Raw genomic sequence first — 15,081 nt, 5'->3', positions numbered from 1 at the left:
TCAAGAAATTTCAGTAAAATACCTGAGATGTCTAAAACGACAGAGAATTTTTCCTGTTTTTCCCATGCAGCAAAGTAAATGAATAAAATCAGGTTAACTACAACCAATAAAGAAATGTGATTGTACAATATGCATCCACATTGCACAGCGGGGTCATGGATAAAAATGGAACATTAAAAAAATTCTAAAAGAAAAGTAAAGGCGTTAAATTTATACTTTAAAATATTTCATCTTCACTACATTTAAAATAGCTGAAATTTTTCATTCAAAAGACAGGATTAATAAGAAAAGCATTTAAAAGAAATGAGGTCCTTTTATGATTCTTATATTAATTTGTTTTTATAAATGCTACGGAGTTTATGTAAAATGCCACAAATGGTTTCTCAACCACATTTTAATAATAACTACCTGCGCATTTCTGGCCTAATCTCACAGATGCTGTCTATAATTTCCAACCTGCCAAGGGGCTTATGGCTGTTAGGAATAAAGAAAAGTCCAGTTTCTTCAAAGATAAAAAATCCTTACTTCAAATGGACCACTTTTTTTAAATTAGTCTCTATACAGATAAATGTTGGAGGTATTTTAAGGTAAAGACTGAATAATAATATAAACTAACTTCTTATGAATGACCACTTTATCACCAATTCTTCAGTACCAACTGGATTTTGGCGAAACCAAAGAGGCTTCTATTGTTCAGGTGTTTGAAAGAAGTATTAAACCTAGATTTTCTGCTGGAACTTTTAATCTTCCAGGATAACTTCTAGACTAAACATCTGATTCCCATATCTTCATAAGAGATTGACAGAGAAATAATATGAATATACCAACTGATTTTTATATGATCCATTCCCCACTACATACTAATAAACGATATTCTAATTCTATTCTCATATCCATCTACAAAAGGAAAAATAAAGATTCATGAATCTCAAATATTAAGCAGATTTCCTCAACAAACATCAAAACTGTCTAGTGTTTTATGTCTAAATGAGGGTAGCAATCAGATAGATACCGGTTCTAGCTCAGTCCTTTATCTAAGTAGCTGTGTGATCATGGGAAATTCACTTGACTTATTCTTCAGTTTTCTCCTTTGTAAAAGAAGATGATTCAGCAGGAATCGACAGTAGCTCATGTCCCTTCTACCACTCAAAATAAAATATGATCCTATTGTCACTCTAAATAATACCTGAATTAAGGAAAAACCAAGAAACAAAATTGAATAGCAGATTTTAGACTGACCATTCAAGGCCAGTTCAGCCAATGAGAAAAGAAGTGTTTCACTGGCCAGGGTCTACCTTCCCACCACAAAAAGCTGTTAAAAGACTCTAAGTCTAGATCCACATTTTCATATGTATGTGGAAAGTACAACATTATACACTCGCGCACACACGATGAAACGTGCCCATCAGCAAAGCAGATGGGGACCAGCTTTCAGAGCTCAAGCAGAAAACTAAGAAAATTCTCTCACAGGCTACACAGATCACTCTACATCTGACCTCAGATAGGTGATTAAATTTATTCTTCTGTCTATTTCCTTTTGCACATGGTTTGATTGATGTGACCTAATGAAATAAAATGCACCTATTGTTGGGCTCAGAAAGTTTGCTCATAATTTTACGGGATCATCTTTTGTCAAAATAAAGTTGACCAATTATTTCTACAAAGGTGTTTACGAAAATAAATCCCATTTTCTCCTATAGCCGCCAAAGAAGAAACAACCTGCAGAATTGTTTTCTTCTTTATCTGTAACTAGAGGCTTTGAAATAAATCTAAAAACACTGTCCTGGCTCTTCCATTATATTCCAAGTAGGTATATTTTTAAAAATTATCCTTTCGAAACAACACATGAAACATGATTTGAAATCATCACATTAGTCTAATTCCACAACATGGTTTTGATTACGCTGGACCAAAAGTTTTGGCAAAATGTTCTCCTGACATCACAGGAGCCCAAAAAGGAGGTGGTTGGTCGAAACGTCCACATTTCTACCAGAGGAGACACCAAAATACTGTTAAATACACGTCACCAGGAGCAGATACAATGCGTTCTCTCAGAGTTAATTCCACTTTCACTGAATCAGTGAGGGCAATACGTGAGGGATACCAAATTTGCAATTTGCTATCTTTTTCTTTAGGGCCTGATGCATTTGTTCCAAACGAAAATATTTTTAAATCGTCTTTAAGATGAATGAGCAGAGCTGTTGCTTCTTTCTAGTAGCAGCCTTATTTATTTTACACATAACTATAATTTAAGGATGTCAATCATTTTAAGCAGTTTGCAAAAAAATAAAATACAGGCAAAACCAGAGAAGATTTTCTTTACACCAAAACATCATTACACGAAAATACGTCAGGTTAAAAGTCTCCACTTTATATACAGATTTCATTTTACCCCTGCGCCTTGACAGTATTTTATATTTTCTCATTACTTTCGGAAAATTCCACAGGGCTATCTTAAACTGATTTCAAAGTGGGTTAAAATATTTTTTCTTTTTCCTTCAATCAAATTTTTAGACAAATTGCATAAGACGCAAAGGAGAAACAACGAAATGTCATGTTATTCTACACCGGTCGTAATTTTTGCAATTAACCTCAAGAATAAATATACAATTTTCAAACCACACTCTTTTTGAAATACAAATAAAACTGCGCAAATGACATAAGAAAGTACTTCTCTGTAGTGACTCCTTAGAAATTACCAGAATATCTTATCACAGAAAGGTATGGAAGAAGAGCTGAAATGACTGATCTCTCAATTTCTGATGCATCAAAATGAGATTCTGAAAACATAACACAAAAGGAAAAGAAATGAATGCAAAATTAATTTGCGTTTTATGGAAAATAACACGGGTTCTCTAATAAGAAAACCCTAAAAAGATGAGGTATTTCCTCTCCTTTCTGAAAAGCTGAAAAAAAACAAAACCAAGTATTTCAAAATCAATGGACTTCAAGCAATCCAAGAGAATTTGGAAAACATTTCTCTAAAAACCAATCCAGAATGCAGGATGTCAATTTGGAAGTAATGGGAGCATATTTCGTTTTAAAATTCGAAAACTTTTTAAAGACAAAAGTTCAAGTTAACATCCCAGTGATTAACTCAGGGACTGCTTGGCCAAGAACAACTTTCAGCACTTAAAACATAAAACTGTCAGTTTCCTCTGCTTGGAGACAAAACATACAAAACGCAAACATTCACTGCTATATTTTCCTAGACATGAAAGACAGAGTGACTTTTATAAAAGGTGATCACTGTGAATATTTCTATTATTACATTTCTGCGGTAGCTCCTTAAATCAGTTACAAATTCCAAACTTCAGAACCATCCTTAGCAAATGGCTACTATTCTAGGGGGTGTACCTTACTCCCTAAATCTTGATGGAAATACAATCATTTATTGAACTGCACTAGCGCTCCACACACCAGTATATTAAGCAGCCTGTGCTTAAGCTACAATAAAACAAGTAAAACTCTACTAAAGACTCCAAGGGGTTGATAACATGATGCCTGGCATTCTATCTCTTGCAAATCTAAAGCATACTGACGGTGAGAATAATTTAAGTGCTCTCTTTCCTAAACCAAGATATATTCATTTCAAGCATCATCCATGATCAAATAGTCAAATTCATATGTATAAACTTGGAATACAGAGTTTGGTGGAAGCACTCAGTAACTAAAATTGTCTTAATCTTTTTGCCAGAAGTATGTCACAGTGGGTGCTTACAATTGTTTCAAAATGATACCACAACTTTATTTAATTTTATTCAATGCATTTCCTCATAGAAATGGAATGGCAAAGCCCTGCTCAAGAGCAAACAGTAAAATCAAATTATTATTTTACAGTATATAAGCTTCGTTCTCTTCTTATACTGCCCCCTCAAATATAAATATTATAAAGAAATATAGGTAAAAATCAAACAGCTGGCACATTTTTTTCCACTGAAAGGAGAAAGCCTTATTCCCCAAAAAACTGAAATATTAGATCCCAAAGAGGAAAAAAAAAAAAAAACACAGGAAAAAATAGTAATAAAGCATGGCAGAATAATCCAGAGGAAGCATGCCTGGTCTCAGCATAATTTTCTTTAGCATCCTGAAATGAACGACATCGTGCTGCCCGTGATCTCTGCTTACTTCTCTGAAAACCATCCAGAGGATTTTCAAAAAGGAAAAATTCTAGTTGTGCTTTCAAATGCCAAATTAACTTACAGGACTTCCACTCCTGAAGGAAAACAGCACAGTAGCGCACCAGAAGCTGGAGAATGCTTTTTGTCACGCAAAGCCAGAACTGATGAGTGTGACCCCAGTGGGGTTTATCTAAAATTCCCAAGTACCACAAGCAAAGAGGTCAAAGTTTTCTATGTCATAGAAATAGAATGTCAAATACACAAATAAATAAAGCCATATATAGCAATAGTTCCTTACGTTAGATTTTACAGTATCCAAGGCCCCCTTTGCTCAGATATATATACGAATATATATACATCTTTTTAAACAGTAAGGAAAAATGGGGGAAAAAAAGGAGGAAAACTTGCTTACACTAATTTCTAACCCTCGTCTTCCATTTTTAATCATTATTGGCCTCATCTTTGAATTTTTATTCTTGCCAACGATACACTGAATTATACCGGGAGCAAGAAGAGCATGTATGTACATAATTAAACCTTAACAATGAAATATTGAACTATTTCGGGACTAAAAAGTACGCGACAGGTGTGTACATAAGTATACACAAATATGTGTAACATTAAAGAATTAAATGTTTGACAAAGTGAACAGGCAAGATCATGTACACATATTTACACATAAAATGTGTGCTTTTATGATTTTTACTATTGGCCTAAAATCTTATGAGTGACAGTTTTCTTACTTACAGCTTATCAAAGTACAACGAAAAAGCGAAATGTAAATAATTAGGGCACTCTTTCAACAACATAAATTGTCTTAAGAATGGGACATTTAAAAGCAGAATAAACACTGATGGGCTAGAGAGTAATATAAACAGTTTACTGTAATTGAGGGTTAAATGACAGTGAGTTTCTTATAGTAATTGAGCTGCTCTGACATCCAATGAATGCAATGCAAAGTCGTTCTAAATGCAAAGGAGAAACATCTCTTATATTATTTGCTTATAAATTACGGAAAATAATGTTTCATATTACTCATTACTTGGATGTGAAATTGCTTACACTTGGCCACTTGTACCTAAGTTATTTTCTAAAATTTACCTAAGTTTGAAGAACTGAAGAACAAAATTTGCAGTAATCTTTAAAAAGAATATACTTCCAATGATAAGTTAAAGACAGCATTAAACATAATCATTTGTGTTTTTTCAATTTGTAATTTAAATAGATTTATTCATATAAAAATTCAGCAGCTAAATATAGAAAAAACATGATTTTAAATGATCTCAAAGGTATATCTGGAAATAACTGATAAAGAATTATTAATCATCCAAAAATTAGACTAATATGTACCGAGAAAATTTAACAATATATGCTTTGATTAAAATTAATATATACATGACCAGTCAACTTCCATCAGTTGAATGGTATTTTTTAAAATAAAGTGAGCAATACTTTCTTTCAAAAATATTTAATGGCATCAAAAACAAAGCAGAAACAAATGCCAAAATCTCTTTCAGGAACTTTAATATGTTCAGAACGACTTAATGGTATTGAGAGAAAAAGAGGCTGATGTATTTATTTCCACGTCTTTCAGAGCTAAAGATGATGTGTGGATAATAACATCACAGAGAAGTCACAAGGAGAAGTTGGTTTTTAATTTGTTTTGCCAATCTTGCTCTCATTTCAGAAACAAAATTATAATTAAATTAACCCTCAAACAGGTGTTGGGATGGTTAAGTAATTAAAATGGATATTACAAAGGCTAAATTCATTTCAAAAAAATATGTAATATGTTAAAATTCCATTCAGTCTCTGTAATGCAAAAACATTCTATACGAGTGAGAATACAGATGTGTGCACGCACACGTACACACTAAGTTCATATGAAGTCACAAATTCATATGCTGCACTTGTGCAGAGCTCAGAGAAAAATAAAGCTAAAACCAGATTAGCAATGCTTGATCCCTTTGCCCATGAAGTGCATCATGTAATAGAGAAATTAGATTCCACAAACTAACTTCTGCCGTATATATTTACACTATTTATAGATGGATCTGGTCTCAGATACAATACATGCTTCTATTAGGAGAAAGTGAAATAGTGATTCACAAGAATTCGCTGAGAACCATACTGTAGAATCTAATCCAGAAGCATAGATTGTATTATAAATGTTTGCTGATTTGTAAGTTTCATAAATTCCGTCCAAATTCTACAAGTACAAAAGCTCTCAGGCAAAATCTTTTTAATCTCTTTTTTTCTGCAGCTAAAATATATTTAACGTCTAAATAGCAGTCTTGGTATATCTATCATCCTATACTAGGTTCATTCTCGGTTATTATAATACTCAACTTAATAATATAATATTAATGCTTTTTTAAAGCTTGGAACATATACATTAGATAAGACGAATACGTTTATTATTCTTTATAATACTATACTACCCACTATCATGAATACAAAGTAATTAACAGATACAGCAATTATAAATACAAATAAGCAAACCATGCTCCCTTCAAATAAAGGATAAAAGAACAGAAAATAAACTATGAACACTTGTACATTTCCTTTTAACTCTATCTACTACAGAAGGCTTAAGTAGCTGACAATGAATCATTTGTTTATTCAAGTGTTAAATAAATTGAATATATAAGTTCATTTCTGACTGACTTAAAAGTATTTGGAACATTTTCCAAAGCCTATTTTGACTGTCAATTACCTAGATACCAAAATTGTTGTATTGTGTTGCTTGATAAAATAGGACGTACAGCAACCTTCAAAACCAGTATTACAAGCCTAGCAAAGAGCATCACATTTGGGTGACGCACAGAATCTGTCACCCTAGGGAAAAACACACTGGGTCATAGTACAGAGTCTTTACATGTTCCATATTATTTCTACATAACGTTTTGAGATGACAGAACTGTAAACTATAAAGTGCTTTAAAAGATATATTCAGAAACAGCCCTACCACTTAACTGTTCCTCACCACAGAAATGGGACTTTAAAAAAATTATCTTCAGAAGCATTTCTTAAAATACACTGAGAGGTAGCATTTTGATTTACAAGGGTTTTTGTGTTTTTTTTGACATTTTTTAATTCCTTAGTAAATTCAGAGCAGGCTTCATTATGGTTAAACTCCATACTTACTTCAAACTTCTAGACGTTATAAAGCAGGTCACGTAGCTCCTTTAAAAAAGATGCATGTTTAAAGCGTAGAGTTGATGGTGTAGCATATTAGAACCCACCATCAACGTGTAGCTACAGATTAGCCGTCCACGTACATTACATACGTAAAACACACCTACAATAGCATGCACACATGTCAGCAATAATTTAAACACAGCACAGCTCTCGTGGATATGTCCAGCATTTGCAGGCATTTACACTGCTAGATTTCCTCTCATAGTATAGGGATCCTACTACAAACTACCCAAAAATTACACAAATCAAAATATGTTACCTTTGTTCAAACAATAGTGCAATTCCTTATATAAGAGAAAGAGTCATCCTTAATTGCTCAGGAACCAAGATAGCGGTGGATTCTTAGAGCAAGAGTGGTGCAGAATGGTTTGAGGCAAAACTGAAACATATTGTTTAAGTAAACCTTAAGGGGTGGGGATCATATGCGCAATTGATGGATTTTTTTTTTTTTGTATCATCTTCCACAAAGCATCCCCAAACCCTCCCCACCACAGAACAGTAAACAAACTGCTGATATTAAAGGATGGCAGCTCCAAACACCTCCCTCTGCCTTTTTTTCCTTCTTGCTAAACTTTATTCCAGTTCCCTCAGTTTTGAAGTAATAAACTGAACTTCATTAAATAAAAATGTAATGACAGAGAAACCCATAATTTGAAATTTATGTTTGCAAACTTGGTAAAAAATAAATAAACCAAGACTTACTCTGAGACACTCATGCTATGCTGAAGCGAACAACTTACAGCTTAAGTTCCTAAAGTTTTCCTGAGAAACCCTAAAGTCAAGGAGTAGTTACCAAAGAAAGAATGCCCCCGATTTGAACCAAAATCTGTAGCTCTCACAAGAAAAACCGAGAAACACCTAAGGTAAATCAAAACTGTTAAATTTCTATGCAGAGAACACTTCAACTTCCCTGAACGTGCGGAATGTTTTTGATAATTATAAATGCCTTAAAAGACATTTTAAGGTATCTGCATGATACCTGATTTTCAGTATGGATTATTTCTAAAATGCGCTATGGGTGAAGAAAAAGAACAAAAACTCTCAAAACAAACTTGGGGTTAAAATCAAAGTCCAAGACAAGTAATCCTAAGATTTAAACCTTAGGAATAATTCACATTAGAAATGTCGATATTCAGTTCTGGCCCACCAACTGGGGCGGAGGGCCCCGTTTCTGGGTGGAGTGCGTTTCTCCAAGGAGGAAAAAACTGGCACAAATCTTTTTGCCCTCCGAAAAGATTTTCCAACTTGCCAGCTTCTGAAGTTGCCCTGATGTCAATCAACATCACCAAGATGTCTCTTAACTGGAGAAAGTCCTGTTTGCCTGTGCAAGATCAGGAAGAGAGAAAATGACTAAAAAAAAAAAAATGAAAAACACGGTGTGATAAATAGGGTTAAAAAATTAACAATCTGAAATTGCGTAAGAAAAAGAACCACCAGTAGAAACAAACTGACCCTTAAAATTAACGCTTTCAATCTAAAAATATATTTTTGTCAAGTTTCATCTATTTTCCTTCCTCTGCACATAAAAATGATTAATGTCACACAATTTAACTTCCACATTTCAGGCTCCTGCTAACAGGTGTAGCATTCTTTATGTAAACATATTCATTGACCTGTCACCATTGATAATCTTAATTAATTCATCTTGAATGAAACAAAAACAAATGTTTTTTTTCCAAATAAGAAAGAAAGAATGAAACACAAATACCCATTCTCCCCAAAACCCAAAAACTGTTCAAGTGACGGTAACCTGAAATGCACCAGCCATGACAGAGAGCAATTGGAGAAATCCAGCAGTACTCAGCAGGAAAGATTTTTAATAACAGATTGAAAAACAAGAATAAAAATAACTACATCAACAGAGCCTTTCTTCCTCAGGCCACAAGCCCGTTCTTACTTGAACTTTTTTTTTTTTTTTAAATGGCATTTTGGCCACTAAAACCAATCCAGAACATTATTAAAAGTTAAAAGCTACCAATTACTTCTGTCTGTTCTTTTAAAGCAAAGTTTGGCATTACGTCAGTTGGTTTAAAGAAAACAAGAAAGAGAGAGAGAAAGAGTAGGAGAGAAAGTTTCCTGCTTGTATAAACTAAACCACCAGGGAAGGTGTCTAGCCACTTGTAAAGTATTTACTGCAGGTTTTTAAAGAGCTAGAAACATTTTAAAAATTAAAAGTTTTCTTTCTCATTTTTAATGAAACATACTTAGGAATGAAAAGCATATCCTGAATGTCTTCTTTGGGGTGTTTTGATGTTATTTGTATCTCAATTATAGCTTTGAATCAGAAAATGATTTCCAATGATGCTTCAAATTGGAAGGACAGAGAAAATTTCATCTTTCTTTGTGCTACTCGGATTTGTGCTCTTGGAAAAAAAAGAGGGGGGGAGATGACAAAAAGTAGACATTGCTATGATAATAGCTACTATAGCTGCAACGACCCCTCTGACTTCTTCAGCTAACTAAATCTTGACAGTCCAAAAAATTTTCATCCATAGATCCATCTGCAAACTGAGTAAAGAGGTTTCCTTAAGCCCAAAGTTCTCTTTCTAACCTAAACCAAGTTCGAGCATTATTATACGCACCAGAGAACCAAGCCAAAGACCAACGAATTCAGTTCCCAGGATCTGAGAACCACGGAGTGATATGACAACCATAAAGGTGACCATAATAGCAACATTAAAGACATTATTTATAAAGGTCATATATAATTAGCAGAATATCCTATACAAATAACCAAACAGCTTAAGACCCACTTAGACTCGAGGATAAATTTGTAAGAGTGGTTATTCCCTCTGCAGCACTGTTTGCTACTGAACAGTCGTATAAAACAACACTTGGCATTTTAGCATATTTACTTTAATCCACTGGTTAAAGCTTTTAGGAGATAAATAATTTTGATAATTATAAAAAAACACTACTCAACGTTTTCCAATGTAAATAACTGCAAAGTGCGTAAGTCTTCTCTACACACGACAGTTACAAGCACCCTTAGAGAATTGCATTAAATTTCTACTTGGCAAAGGCTAGAAGAGTTTCTTCATATTTTATCTAAGGGGAAGCCTACAATTCCATAAATCATAACTATTATACTAACAAAGAATTCACTTCTTTCGTATGAAATATCAAAAGATGAATATAGTTATCACAGAGAGACAAAGTAAAACCAAGTCCAGATATGCCGTCATTAATTTCTCCAAATTTCAACAAATAACAAATAAGGAAAACAAATGAGTAAACAAGACTCAGAATTAGTTATCAATGTATTAGTAGTCATAACCAGCAAAAGAGGGGGAGAAAGAAACTTTTGTTACCTGAAAACTTGACCAAGGATGAACAACAGAAAGCAAGACCATAAAACTTGCCTGTTTTTATCAAATTGATTACAACTTGTGAGCTGCAATATTTGGGACAGAACTGTCTGAGTTTATAGTTTTCTGTGTCTGCCAAAAACAGATGCAGACTACCACACGAGCTGTCCTGCGGAAACTAAATTAAGCAAAAGCAAATACCAAGTGGAAAGTTGTCAGTCTGTTGAATGAATGGCTTCATTTTACACACCAGAGAATATCTTAATAAGAATATATTTTAATGTGCACCAGTCATTTTATTTTAAGTGCATCACTTATTTCGAAAATAATAACTTTCCCTTTAGATCAATTATAAACACCTGCCCACAACTTTCTCAAGGTCTATTTTGCTTTACACAGAATAGCACAGTGTTACATTATTGTCTGCTATCAAAAAGGGTACTGAAGAAAAAAATATAATTTTTACATATATGTATCATGAAAAACGTTTCAAGTCCCGTTATCAATATTTGTGCTAACTTCAAATTCAAAATAAAGTTCTAGCTCAAAAACAACTTGCTACAAGTTCTTTCAAAACTTTCAAGTAATGTTGATTTACCTCAACAAAGAAAGTAAGACAAGAGTTTATTAAAACTTAACACCCTTTGGCATTTCTTAATAGAAAGGTACAGATCATTAATTGCAAACCGTGGTCTGTATTTCCCTCTCTCTGCACACACACATCAAATAATAATAACAATAACAAGAATAATAGAAACGTCACTGAAATACTAGGATCTTAAAAGCAGCTTTTCCACAGAAGCATTCATTTCTCTGTTTTGAAGGTTTTCCTTATGAATGAAGATTTCCTTATGTGTATGAGAGACCTGCACTGCGGAAATCAGAGTAAATTCAGGAGTAGGATGTGACTTAAAAGAAAAGTAAAAATAATACTGAAAATAGGGTAGGCGCATGTGTAACTCACTTATGATTAGCACACTAACATGGATTCTAACTTATTTTCAAGCAAAAATTTTATAAAATCATCTAAAAGATTCATCGTCAAAAGGCTGAGCTCTAAGATCAGCTCAGACCTCCCAGCTACTGACACTTTCTTCCTTGCTTTTAATGTTACCTTTAAGAGACAAAGGACGAAATCCAAACAGCAGCAGACACCCTACAGCATCTAGAATTCAAAGGAGTGACAAACTTTTTTGTAAGAAACTTGTTCCACCATTCCTTTGGAGAGTGTCAGACTTAGTTATTATGTGTGGAAAAATATTCTACATACATATATGCTAACATATAATAGATCAGGAAGCCGTAAACATCAGCTCACCGATGGTAAATAATACTTTGCCAACAGAGTATTAATGAAGCTTCGGAATGCCTCACATTCAGAAAAATCAAGTCATCATGCTGGCACTAAAACTCTATTTCCCCCTCAGGAGTTTTATTTTCACATTGTTAATATCCAGAAACCATCATCAAACTTTAGCACGTTAGTGGCCCTGTACATCTAACTGAATCTAGAGATGTTTTCATCCAAGAGTATAGCTTTAAAAGGAAGTTATGAAATCTGAGGAGAGAGAAGCTCTAAGAACGATATGTTTGACTTGTTAAGATTAAGCACGTCATTAATAAACTTTCACTTAAAGGTAAAAAAAAAAAATCCTCAAAATGTTGGTATCATTTCCAGACTGTCCCGTCAGCATCACAACTTACAGGAAACGCTTCATCTTCCCATACAAACCCTGTATTTATTCACAACCCTGGCATACTTGGGGAAAGAAAAAAAGCCCACACCATTTCAGAGCTAGTTTGCTTTTTTACGTTAACCGGTGGAATATGTGAGAAAGCGTTCTAGGCAAATGAGCAGCGTGTAAGAAACTTTACAACTGGCAGTTCAGAAACTTTCCTTCTCGTTCTCATTTTGTCCACGTCAAGAACTGGCTGCCCGCATTACTTTCCCCTGCTGCCCCTTGCATTTTTAACTCTGGCAGCCTTTTCTAAATGATCAACTTTTCCTAAAACCAGCAGGAAAGTAACATGATGCCAGCAAGATCCATAGGTTTTAACTTCAGAGCTGGAGGACTTTGAAGAGCCGGTGGAAGGTTCTTTATTTTTGCCTTGAACAATCAAATTTTTTCCAACACCCAGGCCTAGAGTTATCATTTCTTTGTCATTTTTGTCTCAGGCCCTATCTGTGCTTTCCCTTTGTACTTATTACCCCTCTCAGACCCTGTCCTGTTCACCTGGTGCGTTTACAAAAGTTCAGTGAATCTACAGAAGTTCAATGAATCGGCCTGACTTCTCGGCGATTTAACTTCTCCGCTAAGCTTCTCACTTGACTTACCTCACTTAAAATTCTAGCCGTGGTTTTCCAAAATAGGATAAGGATGAATAGTCTATCATAATTTGGATTCATCATTAAGATCCATCGCTCTTACTCAAAAACTTTCCCAGTATCAATTCTGAGGCCTAAAAAGATATGAGGAAGTAAAGGAAGACCTAAAATTTATGAAGTCCAAGATTCCCTCTGAAACCCACCAGTCCTTCTCGCCCTCCAACTTAAATTGCTTTAGAGTCTTAGGGCCATAAAACAGTTACCGACTTCCCTGGGGAGAGCGGGGAAACACCACCATCTCACCCAGGTACTAACAAAAAAGCTTGCCCAGCCACAAAAACAGCTCTGCACTTCAAACAGCTCCCACCTCCGCCTCACCCTCAAATTATTCATGGGGTCCTATAATCCCGGAGTTATTTGAAGGGACAGCAGTGTTTGCCTTGGCCTTTCAAAGATGCGTTTCTCTAGAACCCAAACAGGAACCAGACAGAAGGCGAAGCGCCCGTCCGCCGGGATGTCCCACCGCTGTCAGGCATTTAATCACTGGCCAGTGTCCGCTGACCCGCGACACATGGCGCATCATCCGCACCGCAGAGGAAGTTGCCCCTTCCTCAGCCCCTACGGAAGCGCCCTGGCTGCAAGGCCCTGCCACATGGCACGGACAGGGCACAGACCCCTCGGCCCAGCTCCCTGAGCCGCGCAGAAGCGGGTGCATCAGGAGATGCGACAACCCTCTTCTTCTCCAGACCAGCTGGGCCTTTAAGGGAAAAAAGTTTGAAGCCTGGCTTTGCAAACTCTCCCAAGCCAACGCCAGTCCTGTGCTGTTTTCCCACTCTGGAGACCACACGAAGGCCCCTCTCTGGGACCCTCCCGACCCTCCCAAGTTCACCCAACTTACTACTCTGCATGCTGGTGCCTAGTCTGCTCCCCGCTTGTCAGGAGCCCCAGAAAAACTTGCAGCGGCTGCGGCGGCCGCGGCCCCTCGGGTCCAACCACCTCCAGCTCCTCAGCTGCGCCCGGTAGGAGAGAATTAAAATCCGCCAGAAAGAGACAGCGAGGGGGAGTGGGGCTGCGAGGGGGAGGGGGCACCGGCCTGAAACTTCTTTTTTTGGCAAATGGGGATTTGTTTTTCCTCCTCCCCGGCGGCTGAACTTGACCCTCCTGACTCCAGGGGCTACTGCAGTTTGAAGTCGCTCGTTTCTAAGGCTCAGATGCCTTAGACCTACCAACAGGAGGAGAGGAAGGGGGGAAAAGAGGGCAGAAGAGAAGACAGAAAGAAAGAAATCACACGCGCAAAAAGGAAGAAAGAAAATGCATGTGAAACCCGAGAAGCCTGCGCTTGGCTTTCTGCACACTCTCCCTCTGCTTTTTTTTTTTCCCCCTCAAAGAAAGTCACTTTTAATTCCCAGGGCTCCCCGCTCGCGATCGCCCACATTTTGCGCACACACGCGCGGGCGCAGCACTCGCGTCGCGGCGCCCCGGGCCCGGCCGAGGGGCGCCCGCTCCCCCCGCGCTCCCCGCGGCCCCCGGCCCCGCCGCCCGCCCGGGCCTCCCCTCCTTACCTGTTGATTAATCGTCAAGAACACCCTCGGCAGCCCGAAAGATGGTGGCGCGGCGGCCAGAGCCATGAACCGTCTTCTGTTGTTGCAGAGTTGATCTTGGATTATTGGGGGGAGGGGGGGAGAAAAAGGTCTTTCCTGCCTCCCCCCCTTTCCCTTCCCTCCCCCCCTTTATAAAAAAAAAGAGAGAGAGAGCGAGAGAAAGAGAAAGGAAATAGAGCAAGGATGTGCCCGGTGCCGGGTCGGAGAGGGGAGGGGGTGTTGTTTTTTGTTTAAAAAAAAAAAATAGGAAGGCGAGAGAGCGATCGAGAGGACGCGGGGTCTGGAGAAAGGAGCAGCACCAAAAAAGAGGACGCTTGAGATTGCAGTGAGATCGGGTCTTTATCAGAAATGTTATCGCTTGTCAGGACCTCAGTCTCCGCGCATTACGTCAGTTTCAAGACACCAACACTATTAATATCAAAGGAGCCTTCGCGGAGGAAAGCGCCACCCCAGACCGAGCTCCCTTAAAGAGACAGCGCGCGTCCCCGCGCCGCCGCCGCCGCCGCCGCCGCCGCCCCGCCCGG

General features: G+C 37.2%; 1 protein-coding gene across 6 annotated transcripts in view; it reads right to left on the bottom strand.

Moving 5' to 3' along the window:
• The window catches only part of TRPS1 (transcriptional repressor GATA binding 1), a 250,785-nt gene that overhangs the window by 234,935 nt on the left and 769 nt on the right, over window positions 1-15,081 (bottom strand). For 3 of the 6 annotated variants that reach the window (XM_046641992.1, XM_046641996.1, XM_046641997.1), the window contains exon 1: window positions 14,519-15,026. The exons of 1 other annotated variant lie outside the window; for it this stretch is intronic. The gene's annotated coding sequence lies outside the window, so the exon portion shown is untranslated. Of the gene's footprint in view, window positions 1-12,965; window positions 13,091-13,854; window positions 14,101-14,518; window positions 15,027-15,081 lie in introns of those variants that run through there. 2 more of the 6 variants (XM_046641993.1, XM_046641994.1) reach the window with 2 other exon arrangements.

This window comes from Equus quagga, chromosome 16, assembly GCF_021613505.1.
Source record: "Equus quagga isolate Etosha38 chromosome 16, UCLA_HA_Equagga_1.0, whole genome shotgun sequence".
In the NCBI taxonomy this organism is placed as follows: domain Eukaryota; kingdom Metazoa; phylum Chordata; class Mammalia; order Perissodactyla; family Equidae; genus Equus; species Equus quagga.
Note: the sequence above shows the minus strand (reverse complement) of the source record. Positions and strands in the feature narration are given on the sequence as shown.